The 19,674-nt window shown below is 35.0% G+C and overlaps 1 long non-coding RNA gene across 2 annotated transcripts in view; it reads right to left on the bottom strand.

Moving 5' to 3' along the window:
* Nucleotides 1-1,343: 1,343 nt before the first annotated feature.
* The window catches only part of LOC129473411 (uncharacterized), a 190,041-nt gene continuing 171,710 nt past the window's right edge, over nucleotides 1,344-19,674 (bottom strand). Inside the window, exons 1-3 of one of the 2 annotated variants that reach the window (XR_010119273.1) lie at nucleotides 11,718-11,795; nucleotides 9,994-10,075; nucleotides 1,344-1,453 (exon numbers count right to left, since the gene is read on the bottom strand). This is a non-coding gene — a long non-coding RNA (uncharacterized lncRNA). Of the gene's footprint in view, nucleotides 1,454-9,993; nucleotides 10,076-11,717; nucleotides 11,796-19,674 lie in introns of those variants that run through there. The other variant, XR_010119272.1, reaches the window with a different exon arrangement.

Genomic DNA, 19,674 nt, shown 5'->3' with positions numbered 1-19,674 from the left:
ATTTGAACTCAAACAATTCAGCCTTGAAGCCTGTGGTCTTAACTACTGAGATTTACTTCCTCTTGTGCAACTTCAATGATTAATTATCTAGAATCATGGAGTGATTTGGCAATGAGTTTAATAAATGTCTAGATTCTCATCTCTTACAAAGTTTGACTCCAAGGCCATTACACTTTGTATTTTATTAACAGAAAAAGAACCAAGCACTTGCAAAGAATCGAGCTGCTTTTCAAGGGCCAAGAATTGTAGGTGTAAATTATTTAATTTCCATGGTTTTGCAAATTCTATAAGTAAAAGGGGCATTTTCTGCTTGGGAATTGTATTGGTTTGGTTACATGTATGAATTTCCAACACTTTTGGAAGATGTAGTTACCCCATTTGACACTGTCTGTCTCACTGATTGTGTAATTCATGAGTAACATTATATTCTCTTACAAACTAGTTTAGAGTGATGTTCAGCTGTTCTATTTTTACCTCTCCTCTGCTTTTTGCTATTAGTGAGGGGTTCATCTTTGTTTGGCTTCTGTTGTTGTGGAGGGAGGGGAGGGGCTCTGCCCACCTGTGCTGATGTCCTTAGGAGGCCACCCTGAGGTTCCTCTGTCACCACAGCCTCAGGCTTGCACTCATAATAATAGACAGTGCTGGTACAGGACTGGCAAAAGCATTCCAATTCTCCTGTCAACAGTGTCTGAATTTCTTTTTTAAAACAGAAATCTTTGACAGATCTCACCATGGACCTCTGATTAGCCAGATGACATGTAGATAAGGTTTCAAGACCTACTACAGGGAATGCAATCGCAGGGTCTGTCACCAATCTTCTTTTTGTACTGCAACTTCTTCATTCAGAGGTGTCAAGAGGGCAAATCTCTAACAAAGGAACTGCAGCGAGAGCAGTTGCAGAGCCCACCACAAGGCAGAAGAGACGGAGTCGGAAACAGATGTGATAATGACAACAGCAGAGCTGAAGCTGCAGCCTGAAAGCCTTCCATAGCCCACTAAGACATCACAGGGCCAGAGCTCCCTATGGGGGAAGCCGCCACTCCACCCCCAAACCTCAGTGGCTGTCTGGTCCAGATCCTTGTTTCCAGATAGGCAAAAACATTTTCTGATTTTTCACAGATAAAGGGAGAAACCCATATTCTTTCCACATGCCTTGTAAATGTACTAGTTAAAAACTTATTACTTATATATTACCTACGTCTCTCTAGATGTCATTTAAACATTCATCGGGAAAGGCGAGGAAAATAAATCTTTGTGGATTTTTTTCCTATTGCTTGTTGAGGTCAAGTCTCCTACTTAAATATTTTATATGAGATGAAGCCTTAGCATGTCCACGTTCCTTACCAGACATTTCCTTGAAGAGCTTCCCTCATTCTTCCCTGCTGCTTTTGCTCCTCTCATCACAACAGAAAGGTATTATGCAAGATTGTGACAAACTAGCTGTTCCACACCTCTGCAAAGGACAGATCGAGAGGAGACGGATTTTTAATTATTACCAAATTTAGATTAGGCACAAGGAGATCGAGATGAATTTTCTGTTATATGACATGGGGATCAGCTAACAATGGATATTATAAAGTTTGCTTAACTTGGTTTCATAGAATCACAGATATCAGGAGTTGCAAGATTCTCCAGGCAAATATCTGATTTGTCCAGATTAGGGCTCAGGCCAGAGAGTTAACTGACTGGCCAATTAGTTACAGAAGCATAGAATAACACACAGACTTTGGTGTCAGGATAACCTGGGTTCAAACATGGACTTTGCCACTAATTTGTAGCAGATGCACAACCTCCTAGAGCTTGTTTTCTCATCTAAAAGGTGTGCACAGTGGTACCTACCACACAAGACTTTTGAGAGAATTGAATAGCACTGGGTATGAAAAAACCTCTAAAAATGATTATTTCTATCAAACTCTGATCATGTTTGTATGAACCAACATTGACTTTTTTTTTTTTTTTTTTTTCTGTAGAGCAGAAACTTCTGAACTCCAGGCAATGGCCCTTTTCAACTTAAAGATGACATTCTTTGTAATCAAGGAATCAATCTTTCTTTGCAAAAATTAACCCAGTCTTGGCCTGAATGCGAACATATTTGCCTGTAGAACATAATTGCCTGTAGAATTCCAGTGAAGGATTGGAAAGGCATTAACATACGTCATTCAAAAAAAAAAAAAAAAGCTCTATTTATCCTTTTAACCTCTGTTCATTAACAATAAAGAATAAAGTAAGTACAGAAAATTAACATGCCTTCCATTCACCAATTGATGTCTAGTGAGTAGAAGGGCAGATCTAGGCTTCGTGGGACCTGAATCTAGCAATTTTGAAATCTGTTTTAAGGGGTAAAATATTAAATCTGCAATACAATATTGGATATAAAAAACAATTATTTAGTGATAAAATCACAACAGACTATATTTTTTAGAAAGCTAATACCACATACATGAATATAGGAATTCTGACAAATTAAATTTTGTATGATTCTCATGAAAGGGAATGAGTTGAATATATAATTCCATGTCTGCATTACTGAGACTATTTCTCTTATTTTGACTAGGCACGAATGAGAACTGAAGTCTCTAATTGTAATGTGTTTCTCCTTCACTATATACTATATAGTACACATATATACATATGCACACAGGTATATATATACACACACATACATATATATACACACATACATATATATACACACACACATATATATACACACACCCCTACACACTATACACTTTTAGTGCTTATTGCTATAAGAAAATTCATAGAGTGATGAGATTTCGAGGCCTGCCTCTTCACAGTACTGCCACGAATCAGAACACTGGAGTACTCCTGGTACTCCTGGTACCATTTTTCTGGTAGAAGCTATTCCTTACCAGGGCATGGAGCAGTAACTTACCTAGCCAGGGAGGAAACTGTAAACCAATAAATATGCCCCATTAATCTAACCTGCAGTATTCCTAAACTGTTTCCTTGTGACTGAATCCTAAAAATGGCAGATACTGAAGAATATTTGACCAAGGGGAAAGATAATTTTGACCAGTTGTGGTCAAAATCTCTCACTTTTTCAAACTTTACAAAAACATGCCGGTGTAAACAAATTTCTCGGAATTAAAAAAAATGCAAGACTTGAGAATGGATTGTGCAAATAGAGTCTGTAAAGCTTAAACTTTCTTAGCCTCCTGGTACTTTAATAGAGTATAAAGGAAGAAGAGATGACTCAGGAAAAAGAAAGATGAGGGAGATGAGGAAATGGAAAGAAAAAAAATCAAATTATTGCTTTGAAAACATTTCCATATAATTCTACTCTGAGTAAAGGAGGTGAATGAGTGATATTGTACAATTCCTCACCAACTTGGTATCCCCGCAATCAGAAATGTATACGTTAGTAATTCAAGTACAATGAAATTTAAAATGTACTGGAAATTATTCACTTAAATGAAAGCTTTTCTCTTAAAAATCACTACTAAGGTATATTAAGTATACTTAAGCTTATATAAGATTATACTTATGATGTATTCTATATGCTTAAAGTATATTAAGATATGCTTAAGGTATACCTTTATTTGAACAACAGTAGCATTACTCAAACATTTGTAGAATTCTTTTGAAATTGTTTCACTCAGTTAGTAAGTTATGCAAAATATCAGGGTTGTTACTTTATTATACCTACTTTTAACCTCAAAACATTTAACACGACTTGATTTAAACCCCCTTTAACAGATTAACACTTACAAATATTTTTATCATAAAATACATACAGATACAGAAAATTACGCTGACAATTCTGTAGCTAATTATTATATATTACAGATACAGTATGTATTTTATAATAAAACATGCATCTCATATATATCCCATTTTAAGATATGCACTCTTGCAACGAACACTCAGTTCAAGAAGTAATACTTTTCCAGCCACTCCAAAAGCCCATTTGCACTCCCAATCATTATTACAACCTAGTCCTTCCCTAAATTAAACTATTTTCCTGACTTTCATAGATTCATTTCTTGTATCTCTTTATATTTATCCTGAAAATGGGCATACTTTGATGCTAGCTCTAGAACTATAGCTTATTCTTACTCATTCTGAAATCCAGTATGTCTTTTCAGTCTTTTTGAATTCTATAGATTTTCCCCTTATCCCTCTATTTTTATTACAATTTATCCATCATACAACGTCGGCTGTCTGATCTGTAGTTTTCCATACTCTGCATTTTGCCAATTGTCGACACTTAATGGTGAAAATCAGCATATCTGTCTTATCTTCCGTATTTTCTGCAGATTGGAATCTAGAGGTTTGATCAAATTCAGGTTTGATCCCTTTGGCAAGACCATATATGTAGTGTGTTATCAGGAGGCATATATTGCCTGGTTTTTTCTCTTTATGTAATGTTTCAGCTCTTCAGCAGTTTATTGCCTATAGCTATTAATCACTGAGGGTTGCACAATTGTGATATTTTGTCATATCTTTTATTTTCATTTTCACTTACTAGGCTAGAACTCTTTATTAAAGACATTCGTCCCTTAAATTATTGCTTGGTTACCCAGTGTTTCAATTCCTATTGGAAAGACAAGAAAAATGCTTGATTCCTTAACTTGATTTACAAATTCTCAAGAAAACAAATTGATCTCTGTATCAACTTCTGAAGGTGACTGTTTTTAAAAATAACATTTTGCATTCATGGATATAAACATATCTTATAGACTGCAATTTATTGCAATGCGTATTCTTGTTGAAGTTTAAATTGGCCCATATTTGAGCAATGGAAGCCTTTTCAAGTTGGCTCTTGAGTTCTTTCAACGTGTCATAATAGTCTTCAAGGGGTTCCTTGCTATCTGGTATGTCAGATCTTATACATTTCCCATGTAAAATCTGGAATCAATTATTTGTCTATGAAACTAATTTATCTTGGTGGGAAAAAGTATTTTGAGACCACTATCTAGCTATGAGTAATGCTCAATGCCCTCCGCATAATTGGATTGATGATTATTTCTAGGCCTTTCCAATGAAAAGAATTGTGAGGTGTTTAAAGATAAAATATGTCAGATATTCATATTGATATTTTCAATTAAAATTCAGAATCCATATTATATCTTTTATTTCATATAAGGAATCCTGGTTTTCAAAGACACAGCTGATGATAGAATATTCCATAATTACTAATTTTCTTTATTTCACATTATGTATGGAACAACCTAAGAGTAATTATAGTATACTATCATCTTCCATACAATTGCCAAAAAGAGTTTTGTACATTTTTTACTAATGCCCTCCCCTCCCTGCTCTCCTCATGTTTACTTTGTACCATTTCTTCTTTATCAGAGCATATGGTGATCACATAATATTCTCTCCAATTTCTAAACCTTCATTTGGTCTCATTCTGTAAGTAGCTACATATTGAATGCTAACCCCAGTCCTTCTATCAGTGTCTCTCTAGTTCTGTTGTTTGTCTAACACTTGTTTTCTAGTACAGCCTGAGGAACACGAATCTAATTCATTGAATCCTTACATGTAGATAGCAGTTTGTGCCCTTTATGCTTCAAGGACAGATTTGTTAGATGTAAAATTCTCGTTGCATTTTCTTTCCTTTAGTAACTCAAATATATTACTGCATATATATATTGCCTAAAGCACTACAGCCCCACAATGACCTGATGATAATCTATTTTTTCTTCCCTTTATTTGTACTATTCTTTTTGGTATAAAGATATCCAAAGGAATTTCCCTCCTTTCTTTAAAATGCAACAATTTTGTTAAAATGGGTCTCAGTGTTGATCACTTTAGCATGGCATTTTTTGCAGTGTAGTGTTCTCTTCAATATGCAGTTTCTTTCTTTTCCATTTTGTTTGTTTGTTTTCTCCGGTAAACTGTTTTTAGATTGTATGTTCTAGCATTGGTTCTTTCTGTGCTTGGTTTTCTTTTTCAGGAATTCCCACTTCCTATATGTTGGATATTATTTGCCTGTGTTTAATATATGTCATTTTTTCCTCAAATGTGTTTATTTTATTATTTGAAAATTTTTCTTATTTTCATATTGTATTTCCTTTAGGCATTACCTGTTAAGCTTAGCCACATTTGTTATCTTTCTAATTTAGTCATTATTTTGGAATTTTATTTTAATTTCTAATTTTTCCTAAGTTTGATCACCACGTTATTGAATGCTTTCTAAGTATTTATGGACATGTATTTCTGATGTGCTCATATCATTTATAGGAATGCTATTCTGCTTTTTAGTGTTAGTTTTTATATCTTACAACTAGGAAATGCATTTGATCTTAATCCTTTCTTGCTACTCACTTTTATTATCATTATTTTATTGAAATTAGAAAATTAGAAGAAAACGGGTTTCAGGTAATCTTTCTTAACCTCACAGAGCTTCTTTTCTGTTGTTTTTAGGTAATGTTCAAAATTATGGCCCAGTGCTCTTTGATGTATTCTGGTTGTTTATTTCCCCACACTTATGTGCACCTTCTCTTTCTTTAATCGTTATTGATCCAGTCAATTTTGATGACACTCAGCAGTTGCTCTTCCATTCAGAACCTTATTTTGGCTACTTTATAGCTAAAGCTCACAGTGGCCACATTGCTCCAGCCACCTTCAGACCTTCCTACCATGGGTCCCCTTGCATTCACCCACTATTGGAGAAAGCAAAAACCTCCTTCAATTTCAGACTACATCTGCACAGTAGCCCTCCATATTATCCAGGAAATATCTGTTGTCTACTTTAGGATTCTCCTTTTCTAGCATCCTCAGATGCCTGTTCCTTCTGTGCTTCCTTCAGCACAGACACTGATATCATCAAGGTCTTGTGGCTGTTCATACTTCCTCTCCTCTGCACTTGTGTCTTTGGCACATTTGGCGATACTTTGTTATATTTGTTTTGTTGTAAATCCTGTTGTGTGTTTTGGACTTTGTTAATTAGTTCTCTGTTTTTACATGAGAATTGGTTGAGTTAAATAAGTTATGCCTCTGCTGCCATTTTCTAAAATCTACAACACATAAAAATTTTGCTCAAATAATTCTTGCTTGTCATCAGCTTTAAAAATATCCCCTTTGGAAAATATTGGCAATTTAAGGATATGCAAAAATAACTGGAATTGCAGTAGCATTTTTAAAAAAGTTATGAATTGCCTTTGAAAGACCTCTGAAGGAGAGACTATCATTTCAATCTACAAGTTCTGATTGTTTTATTTTTAAAAATGAGAAAACTTATTATATTTTTCAAAGTCCTATGTTCAAAACAACTTAATTATAATTAAGTGTACATATTGAACCAATCCTGGAATGGAACCATTCTTATATTGTAGGCTTTGTGAAACAAACCTCTGGGAACAATTTGAGAAAAAATGACTTTCACAAAGATTATGATATGCATGATCTCCCTTGGACTTGTAAAATACTTCACCTCTGCTTACATGAGGAAAGAATAATAAAAATACTATAACATTTCTTAAGCAAATGGTCTCCCAATATTCTTCTCACATGGTCAAACATGATTCTTAGTATTACTATTTCGAATTATCATATGTATTTTCCTTCCATAGCACCAAGATACTTTGTTTGTTTTTTGAGGGTTTTTCCAAGCTTTTCTTCTAATTGCTTTATTCATATCTGTTATGTGAAAGTATAAACACCTATCTTTAGCTTTTCATAAATGCATCTAACTATAAGACTGACTCTTGGGGACTTTCTGTCCTTTGACAGAAAACCTGGGCATTTGAGAGGGGATAATGTGTTACTTTGAAGCATACCTTGAGACAAGGCTGTGATTATCAGGATTGTGGTAATGGTATGAGCTAGTAACTTTGGCCTGTTGAAAGATGGATGCTGCTACTTGGTTACGGTTCTAAAATGAAGCTCCAGTCTCTACCATAAACACACTGACACAACTATCAATCTACTTTCTGATTATGTACATGAGTTCATATTTAACTTCAGATTTGCCTATGAAACTGTTTTCCTGACAAGGAGTCACTTATTACCAGGACATCTTTTCACTTGATTATTAAGATTCCTTTTTGCAGTTCTCCCTTGAGCTTTAATTACAGGATTGCAGCATGTTCAAAACATGCTGCCAGATTTCTCACTTGTACAGGAGACAGAACACATATTTCACATCCTCTGCACATCCTTTATCCTTCTTATTGATTTCCTAGGCAATTCTGTATTGATTTTATCTTCATATTTCAATGCCTCCTTGGTCTTTTTCCTTCTTATTTCTCTGAGCTCTTAGAAGTCTGGATTTCTTCTTGTTCAGTCGGGTCATCCAATTAAGATTTGTGTGTGATCCTCTTTTGCCACTCTGAGGACACTCTGTGATCCAGGCTGGAGCCCGAATATTCTTAACAGGATGACTTTTATCTCAAACTCAGACTGTCTGTGTAAGCTTTGCTACCCTCACCAGTGTTTGTACAAAAGTGTGAAAAGAAACTGTAGCAGGAGCCCTCCTGCCTAAAATAATCACTCTCTGGCCTGTGTCACACGGTCAGACCATTCCTGACCTTTGTGTCAGACTCTTATGCTTACTACTGGTGCTATGGCTTTGTCTTAAGAGCTTTCTTCAGCAAAGCACCTGCAATAGTGTTAGCAACCAGGATGAAATACAAGGTCTCTCATCACTCTCATTTATCTTCTCATAACACATTATTGTGGCTTGGGAATTGTGAGTAGCCTGGATTTTCATGGTAAAATGAAACAAACAAACAAACAAACATGTTTCTATTGGGGCACTGGACACCATGACAAGTCTGTATCAGGGGAGCCCAGTACCTAGCTTAAGGCAGAATCTCTTAACAGATAAAACACTTCAGAAATCTTTGTTAACCTCGAGGAGCTCTCTTTTCTAGACTAGGGGAAAGTAGCAAATGCCACATGTTTTGAAATTTAAGCCAGAATATGACCTCTCTGAGTGAATTTTAGAAGATGGGGGTTTTACCCAAGAGAGTGGCTCAACTGAATCCTATCATTCAGTGTTCATAGGAACTTGAAATTTGTGGAATGTGAATTTGATGTGGAAGGATAGCATATCATAATCTCTGAAATATTTTGCTTCTTTCATTGCTTACAAATATGAAATCTGTAAGGCAAACATATGAATCTTAGATTAGTCCTTCTCCTAATTAGAGATATCAAGTTCATTACTATGATTATAGAAACAGTGAGCTTGACAATAGGAGGTGACTCTAATCTATATTCATCTTTTGACCTTTGGCACCAATATGCACAGAATGTCTTCTGATTTCCCTAGTGCCATTTGCTGGAGATAGAACGAACCTTGTGTAATGTCCCAATTTTGGTCCAGACAATCTTCTTTGATTTTAAAGAATAGAAACTTACAACATTAGATAAATTAAGGATGAGCAATTATGACTGAAATGTTTACTGCATGAATGAGGCTAGTTAGCTTCGATCAGAATGCAGTTTTACTTTTTTCCATGTTCACATTTATTCTGTGAGACAAATTCTCCCTCATCGCTATTCCCATATAATGGGTTCTGTCAGTGCCCGCACAGACCTGCCATTTAACCCCGGCAGGCCGTGCATGGCAAACCTCCCACCCCCACCCTGCCCACCTCCCCATAGGATTCAACCAGTGGGTGGTGGTGGGTCCAATGCTGTGCTGCGATTTGCTCCAGAATTTCTCTGTGGAACCAGACTGAAGACTGAATTTGCTCTCCAGCGGAGATCATTCTCTGCTTAGCTTTTTGCTTCCCCATTCCATTTTCCCCAATCACTTTCTTCTGAGAGAGCTCATCAAAAATCACTTAAACAAGAACCTTGTCTTAAGCTCTGCTTCTAGGAACCTGACCAAAGAATCCTAGACAATTTTAACTACTATCTGTAGCTTTTTTGCTGTTGCAGAAAACAAATGTTAATTTTTAGTCCCAATAACAGCTTCATTTTAGTAACTGAAAAACCTAATCCTGAGTAAAAGCCAAAACTTTGAACTTCTTTCATTCTGGAGACCATGTTGAAGATAGATGAGTTATCTACCTTCTTTCTTTGCTTGTGCTTCTTGGTGCCTCGCTAGTGGCTGTTGGCCCCAGTTAGTCCTCTGACCCCTCCAGGGTTGGAGCTGGAAAGAGAGAAGGGATAAGAAACAGAAAAAAAAAATCTTAGCTGACCCAGAAGTCATGTCTCATTTCTTTGTTCTGACTATTACAATTATTTAAAGTTGATCACCTATCTCCTAATTGTCTTATAACTCCACAGAGACTTAAGCATAATAGCCTTCTGACAACTGGTAAGGACTCTCTCCACCTGCATGTAGGTCCTCCTTTAGGTCCTGAGAATTTTCATCACTCACCCTCTTTCTGTTGGGACTTCAGCACCACCTCAGGTGCTGAATGATCTCTCTTCAATGGTGCTACATCTATGCCTGAGACCTACACCTTAGCATAGTTTCCACAATAAGCCCTGACAGGCGTGTACTCTGGACCAACATTGGGTGAAAGAACAGCTACTTGACATTTGAGACCTCTTTATTCACCAACCAAAGGCAGCTCCATTCATGACTTTCATTTGTAGAATTTTTAGATATGACTCTTACACTGGGTGGTTGTGTTCATCAGACTTGAAGAGGACACAAATCAAGCTCTTCTAGTAAGGTATTTGAAACTCCACTAAACTTTAGTTGAGGAGGAGGCATGTACCATCCTTATTCCATGGAGAGAAAGACCTTCCAATACGTTGATAATCCTCTCTCTTTCTCAAAAACATTTCTCTCTTCAACTTCAACACACTCACAGTATGTGAGGTGCTAAGGACTAAAATCAGATTTTGAATACCTCTTTGAAAGTCCAGTCTCTCCTCTAGCTTTGGATTGCGGCACTGGTTGGTACCTATCGTCTTTGGATCCAATAAAAACTGTGACAGAAGAAGCGCCATTTATTAAATACCCTTTGAAAAAGATAACTTATAGTCTAATGAGTATCTGTGGTCAAGAAGCAAAGATTAGCTAGAACTAAAGAGACTGGATGTGAGAAACTGAAAATTGGAAACTGATATCTTTCTCGCTTCTGATTTGCCTCTCTCTGCATTGTGTTATTTTTCTTCTGTCTTCTTATGACTGCTTGCCATTCTCCTTTATGACTCATAATTTCTTCCCTCCTTGGTGCCTGCTTGTAAATGGCTTTGGTTTACCATCACCTACATTCAAACTCTGCCACTAAATGAATTTTGACCTATTTCTAGACCTTTCAGTTTGAATTGCTGAGAATGAGAATCTGATTGGTCAACCATTATCTAATGAGACAGCTTCTTGGTGTCTCCTGATTCAATCAGTTGTTTCTAGCTAATTCTGGGAAGATGAAAGTTACATGATAATTTAAAATGGTCCCTGATGAGTGCCGCTTTTGCAAGGGCTATAGGTTTGGACAACTGCCAAAAAAGGGGAACATATCTATACGTGTGTTTTCAAACCTATCCGGAAATGTAATTTCCCAACTTTCTTACCTTCTAACTTTGTGCTTTTCCAATCAATGTAATTTCCTCAGGCTGTGTTACAAATCTATACATTCATTCATTCATATTTATTCTGACTTGAAACCCCTTCTTACTTTAGTTCTTTGACTATGACCCATTCCTTATGATCCAGATCAATACCATCTCTCTCAGAAAATCTTTTTCAAACCTTCACAATGGGTCCTTGCTCTGAGTTCCTAAAGTACCCTAAAGATGCCTTTATCTTGTCATATGAGTACTGCTTGTATACTGACTTTATGTATTTAAGAAGTTGTTTTCCCAAAAGACTCTTCAAGGTCGGTTGAGACTGTATTGTTGTATCTTCAGACTCTAACAGATAAATAAAGAGAAGTAATAAAGGCAGTGTTATTTTACATAGGAAATTCGGGGAAGCATCTCTGAGGAGCTGATAATTGAGAAAACAGCATTTTAGGGGATACTGGATATTTGGAGGAAGAGCATTCCACACAAAAGGAAAAGCCAATGCAAAGGCCCTGAGCAGTAACAGCTAGGAATATTGTCTGATCAGATTGGGAATGTGCTCTATCTAGAAAAGCCAATTAAGCCCACATTCATCCTTTTACCAATTGCATCACAACATCAACTCAAAGGAAGCCCACCCTGTGTTGGAGGTGGATGTGCTCCAGTGCTCATTTAGAAGATGAATTCTTATGGTCCTGTGCTGAGACATTAATAGAATAGGTTTAGGAAATCCAATTTAACTCATATTTACTCTGGGCTTCCCAAAAGTTTGTATTTATCAATGAATGCCTCTTGTTATTGAGTGCAATTTTTTTGTTATTGAGTGTTGTAATTGAATGCATGAGGTAACTTAATTATTTAAAAGTCTTTGACTTTTCATTCAAGTCAACTTAAAAGTACAGAATTCAGTCTGTGTAGCAGAATTACGAAGATTTACAAAAATCATGGATTTTAACATTTAATATTGTCCTTCTTAAACTAAAATTTTGGTTAAGTTTCTTATTTTGTGTCTTATCTCATAAACATTTTGAAGAAAAAATATGGACATTAGAAAAGGGATGATTTTATAATGATCAACCTACTACCAGCCAACTCTCTCTAGTATTTCTCAAATAAGAGTAAACATAACTCTTCATGACGTCCATACTTTTAGCTCCTACTCATGAGTGAGAACACGTGGTATTTATCTTTTTGTTCTTGACTTATTTCATTTAACTTAATGACGTCAAGTTCCATTCATGTTGCTGCAAATGATAGGATTTCATTCCTTTATATGGCTGAATAATATTCTTGTGTGTGTGTGTGTGTGGGTGTGTGTGTGTGTGTGTGCCTACATACGGAGCACATTTTCTTCACTTATCTGTTGATGGGCACTTACATTGATTCCATATGCTTTTGTTCTCACTCATGAGTAGGAGCTAAAAGTATGGACGTCATGAAGACAGAGAAAAGATTGGTGGTTACCAGAGGCCAGAAAGGGTAGTGGGGAGGGAGGATAAAGAAAGGTTGATTAATGAGTACAAAAAGCAGTATGATAGAAGGAATAACACCCAATGTTAGATACATTAGTAGGGTAACAATAGTTTAAAATAATTTATAGTAGATTTCAAAATAGTAGAGAACTATTTGAATGTTTATAGCACAAAGAAAATACAAATATATAAGGTGATGGATTGATCTTTACAAATTTTATGAATGTATTAAATTATCACATGTACTCTCAAACTATGTACATCTATTATGCATTTGTAAAAAATAAAAATAAGCTTTAAAATAAAAAAAAAAAAAAAAAAGAGTAAACATAACTCGGAGGTTCAAATAATGTGTCTTAGGAGCTATTAATAATCTAAACAAAATTTTATATTTTGGGGGGTTTTAGGTTTTAAAATGGTAATCTAGAGAATGTTTACATTTTTTATCATTTTAATGGCCGCTTCATGATTTGCTAGTGCCATGCAATTTCAGTATCCATATTTTCATTTGTGCTTACGGTCACAAAGAGGAAAAGAATACTTTATCAATGTCCTTGGGCTAATGAGAAAAGCGTAGGACAGAAAGCATTTAATACACAAATGATGTGTTACAATAAATGAAGGAGAAATAATGTTAAGACACATGATAAGAACTAGAAGTTTTGGTTGTTATTGTTGCTTTTATGTAAATGGAAAGAAAGTGGTGGGGGAATTGCATTATCACATAGGGTTCAGTGCATGATCTTGTGTGATAGCTGTGTTATATTCATATTGCTGGCAGCAATTGTTTTGCAGAAAAGTGACTTCTTCAGTCATATAAAATAAATTTTCTTGTTTCTAATTTTTCATTTGTAAATTCACTTGCATTTAACATATAAATTTGTTTGGCTTTTAGAGTTGTATAATAGTATCCATCATAAAGAATTTGTACCAATTTTATGTTTACACGTATTTAATTAAAATAAAATGATTCATGTTAAAATTGAACATCTTTGAGAATTAGTTATTTTTTAATGGGTAAAAATTTTATTCAAGTGTGATGAATACTGAAGTATTGTAATATACTCATGATATATAAAATTAAATGATCTGTGGGGAGAGGAACTTGATATTTTAGCCATCATGAACAGAAAGGCGTCTGTCTAGGTATCATGAAAATAAGTTCAAGATCTCTTGTGTTGGCCGGGCGCGGTGGCTCACGCTTGTAATCCCAGCACTTTGGGAGGCCGAGGCGGGTGGATCACGAGGTCAGGAGATCGAGACCACGGTGAAACCCCGTCTCTACTAAAAATACAAAAAAATTAGCCGGGCGTGGTGGCGGGCGCCTGTAGTCCCAGCTACTCGGAGAGGCTGAGGCAGGAGAATGGTGTGAACCCGGGAGGCGGAGCTTGCAGTGAGCCGAGATTGCGCCACTGCACTCCAGCCTGGGCGACAGAGCGAGACTCCGTCTCAAAAAAAAAAAAAAAAAAAAAAAAAAAAAAAAAAAAAAAAGATCTCTTGTGTTATATATCAAAGAACATGTAATAGTTAATATAACAGTGTCACCTGAAAGTAATTTCAAACAACACCAAAAATGTTAAGTGAATTAATTCATCATTTTGAAAGATCACATATTTTACAGCAATACTTTTACTTTTAAATTAAAGCATTGCAAAACAATGAATGAAAAATGCCATGCTCCTTTCATAGTTCACACGTTGTATATGAGGTTTATTCAGTTTGTAAAATTAAACAAAATTGGCCATTTCATATTGACTGAAAGGTACAAAATTATATTTTGCTCCTTAATAATAAAAATTATATTTTCAAAGACTTCTATCAATGTAAATATTCCTTAATTTTCAAGATTGAAATTTGAAGACAGATGACAATAAAGGAGGGAAAAAAATAAGGGAGATAGAAAAACAAAACAGAAGGGGTGAATTTGTAATGCTTGAAGTACTTCATAGCTTCCAATTTCCCTGAAGTTGAAGTGTTTATGTGGTAGCCTAGCTTTCTCTACTATCTCTAGACAGAGAAGAGCAGAAAGACAGACAATGGGTGATGAGTCTAAACCACAGGTATTTTGCTGAATAAAGGTGGTTTAGAAGTTCTCGCCTGAAGCATAGCAAAGCAGAGCATGTTCATGGCAGCCTGAATTTTATCTGCTCTGACCCAGATATCTGGAAGTGAAAAGAAGCTAAAGCAATGTATGTGAATGCATCTATCCAGAGAGAGAATGTCAAGGTATTTTTTTAAAATAATTCACCAAGATTTATCTGAATTTCCATGGTCTGTTATCAGTTCTAGTAATTGCTGATTATAAGTTATCGAACATTAAGGCCATATGCCAGAGACAGCTGAAATCTCAGTAGTGAACATAACTATCTAGAAACCAGAATGTGAAGGAAAAAGTCAAACTATATGATAAAAATATGGAATAAAAACACATAGTAGGTAACATTTTCAGGAAAAAATGAAGCTCACCAAGACATAGAAGTTTATAGGCACAATCTAAGAAAAATAAAGTAAAATGGTTCATACAACTAAGACATACATGAATTTCAATCACTGGTCTTTTACATTAGCAGCAATGTCTTCAAGAACAAGACAAAGTAAACACACTTATAACACCTTTGCAAATTAGCTGTAGAATAAATTATCATTAAAGAAAGAAATCATGCTTTTAAATATTAAGAAAGTATTTTCAAAAATCTTTTAGGTAAATTACATTATTAAAGCCCTAATGAGCTCCAGAGTTGTAACCTAAATTCTAGTGTTTATGACTAGAATTTTGGCCCACCATCTATTTTCTTCATAATCACAGAACCATCAAATGTTATTTAGAATTTAGTTTTTTAATTTGTGTATAGATTTTTGAGTACAGTACAATTTTCTATAGGAGAATTTAATTTGTATATCAAGGTATATTTAGTAGACATTTCTAGCATGTGAGAATTTATATTTCATCATATCTGCAAGAGCCAATAAAGATAGAGTATAAATCACCCAAATCGTTCCCTTTAGTCAAAGCATATTATAATGTCTTTGGAATTTCAAGGACTAGATTCAATAGAGCAAGTGATTCAGTAGGTAAATTTTTATTTATTTCTATTATTCTCCTTCTCTTCCATCTTGGATTATGTTCTCTATATTCCAATTTGAATAGTAATCACATTTTAATTTATCTTTCCCTCAACAGCCCGTTTACCCTAACCACAGTCATGCTGACTGGCTCTCACCCTGCATTGATTAAGAGCTCCCAGAGATAACAGAGTGTGCAGGAGCATGAATAATCTCCTTGCTTCTCAAGTCAATTCTTGTGCATCTCCGCAGTCTGGCAATAACACCCACAATTTGAGTAGTGAGGGGCTAGCTGTGAACTCTCAACTAGCATATGTATGACCTTCTGTTGAAAAAATAAAAATAAAAAAATTAATATTAATATAATGAACTGTTTCCCTAGAAAAAGAAAATACTTAAACATTTTCTACTTCTGCTCCAGCTCTTCACTGGTGACAGAGAACTATGCTTACCAATCAAATTGGGCAATTTCCAGCAGATTTACGGCCTAAATCTAATGAAAGTAAAGCTGTTATCAGTGTTAGAAAACTACAGGAAATTGCAAAGAATTGAGGTGTTTTTGATATGCTACCAACCGGGGCTGGCCGTAATAAAAACTTCATCTCTATAATTCACTGTCACAGTCTTAGCTCAGTTACTCATCATTCCTGTCACTGAAGCAGTCCCCACACTGGTCTCTCTGTCACAAAACTTTTTACTTTGCATCCCTGCTCCATTTTGCTTTTAAAGTTATCCCAATTCACAAATCTGATCACATCCTAGTGAGACTCAGAGATGAATACCCATTAGAAGTAAGTGTAAGCTTCTTAGTCTGGTAAGAAAGTGACTCCTTTATTTTGTCCCAGCCTGATTTTCCAGAATTATTTCTCAACATAGTCATCCCCCTAGAAGCCTCCCTCATAGCATTCACTCTATGCTCTAGATGCTTGTGATAATTTGATACTCTCACTCATATTTCAGGCTCATGCTGTTCTTCTTACCTTAAGTGTTCTCTTTCATATCCTGGTCAGTGTAATCACTTAACAAGACTGAGCACAAAGACATTATAATGTGTGTATCAAGTATTGTATTAGAATTATTTGTGTTTTTTTCTAACAGATTCTGAGATCCAAAAAGGTAAAGACTTTAGGATTTTATTCTCTTATATTTATTCTTCTACCTCCCTAAATTAAACTTATAAACAAGATTAGTGTCCAAATATTTTTACCTATTTAGCAAGTCAAAACTCTGTAGATGATGAGAAAATTTTTGTTTTGTATTGAGAACATGAGAATAACATAATTAAAATAAATGAAGTTTCTACTCATGTACAAAGGTACACAACACTACTAATTTCTTATTCATAAGTTTTTTTTTCTCCAGAAATGTGTACAATAAAACTGGAACCTATTTTTATGCTAACAATTATGATATTAATTATTTTTTAAGAAAGTCAGGCACAATGAAAGGAGGAGAAGTTTGAAAATCAGAAAGATTTCAGTTCAAATTTTATTTTGCCACACACTACATATCAGACCTAGAGAAGTCACGTAACTCCTTGCATATCAAATCTGCAAAATGAGGATTAAAATATTTACTTCTCAAGGATGTTTGAAGGATCAACTCAATAAAATTGGGTTAAATGGTAAGAAATCACCAATATTCTACCATGTTTATCTACAGACACAGAATAGTTTTCCTTATGGAAGTCACTATTGCCTTGAAACTAACCGATTAACTAGTTAGCAAGTCATAGGTATAAGAACTATTCTCTATAGTATAGATGCTTAACATTGGTCAGCCTTAGACAGATGATAGATTACAGTAATCGAATGATGTGATGATGATGACTAGAACATGGATCGCTCCTTCAGTCTTGAGCATCATTGCTCATCCAATCTTGCAACCAAGGCATGTGCTTCAACTTTGCTTGGCTTGTGCTTGAGAAATATAGCAAAACTGACTGGCTGAGTCACAACTTGGGCCCACGGAACTAACTAGTCAATTGGGTTGTTAACCTGCCTCGGGTATGAGAACCAATGGCTGCAAAGCCAGGTGAAAGTCTGCATTAAATTCAATCACTTTTGAGACTCTACGATGTTTATATTGTTGGTGCAGCAGAAAAAAAAAAAAAAAAAAAAAAGTCAGCTTCAGCCCCTGCCTTTAAAAAGTTTACAGATAGCTGTTACACAAGACAGGCAGTAATGTGCTTAAAATGAAATTTAAGAGTGGCTCTCAGAGGGTAGGGAGAAAGAGAGAAAGATTTGTTTGACTATTGGGATCAATATACATTTGCAGTCTTTAGGAAGCTTGTGGTTTCTGTATCTATACCTCGTTATTGGTTGATTTCTTACATAATTCAAACTATTCATTTAAATGAAATTCTGCACAATTTATGAACATAGTATAACAAAGAGTTGTTGCTGATTTCTTTTTCTCTCAGTGTCTCTGTCCCTTGAATACTCTCTGCTCTCTCTTTTTTTCACTCTCTCAAAATAACATGTAAATGAACTGCCAGACTTCATTCCAAATCAGCGAAAGTGAGCAGATTTTATGTAATCCCTTGGCTCCTGGAAACTGCTCTATATCCAATAAGTAAAGGAGGCAAATATTTCACCAGTGTGTTATGACTGGTGGTTTGCAGGGTCATTTGGGTGTTTACAAAGTTAGAAAAGTGTATGAGGTGCTAAAGAGCAATTCAACATAAACAACATTATTCCTTAATGACATGATTTTTAAATGTTCCTTAAACAATATTATTGTTTGATGACATGGTTTAAAAGATATTAAAAGATGTCTGAGGTTAATTGTTATATTACTTATGGAAAGTGCCTATAAATATTGAATGAAGAATTTGATTTTTATAGGATTATAAAGTGAGGCTATATTTCTATAAACTATCTAGAAAAAAAAAAACCTCAGGAAAATGACCTTTTCCATCATTTTTTAACATTCACATCTTAAATGTTTTTTACTTAAGTTTTTAATTTGCAGTATAAAATGCACTGAAGAGAATATTAGCCATCTTGATAATGTGTCTCAAAAATAATTCTCTTTTGAAACTACGAAAGGAAATCTTTAACCAAATATTCCATTAGAAATACAGATATACTGAAGAAAAACAATTTGTAAGAAACTTGCCTATATGCTTCCCTTCACTGTTTAAGTTCAAATTCCAGTCACTCAAATTGCAAAGTGTAATACGAAAATGATGGTAGCAATAGGCTCCAATGGATTTTACTACATTTTCCAGGCACAACCTCATGAGTTTTGTGGTGAGATGTAGTTTTGTTTTGATGCTGACACACTTTGTTTTTTATTTAGAAACATGTCTCTTTAACCTACAGTGATAGAGTGATACTTTCAAAATGAGTATTTTCAGAACTCATTTCAATTCAATAAATATTGCTCTTCAGATTGTCCCTTAAACAAAAATTGTATTTTAATGCATAGTTTGAAACAAAACAAAATTTGCAAAGAGTTGTTATTTTAAAACCTGTATACAATACATGGTTCCTCAAATTTCAATTCTAATTATTTTTTTTAAAACCCACAACTTCCTCAAGACCTTGTGAAAATATAATGCATTGCCATTGTGCAATAAATAAGGTAATCCAACAGTGAAATAAATTTCAATACAAAGTATGAGGAGTTGATGAAAGCAGAAGACATGAGGAAATTAAAAACAAAAACAAAAACAAAAACAAAACAGCTA

Source organism: Symphalangus syndactylus, chromosome 23 (genome assembly GCF_028878055.3).
Source record: "Symphalangus syndactylus isolate Jambi chromosome 23, NHGRI_mSymSyn1-v2.1_pri, whole genome shotgun sequence".
Lineage (NCBI taxonomy): Eukaryota > Metazoa > Chordata > Mammalia > Primates > Hylobatidae > Symphalangus > Symphalangus syndactylus.
Note: the sequence above shows the minus strand (reverse complement) of the source record. Positions and strands in the feature narration are given on the sequence as shown.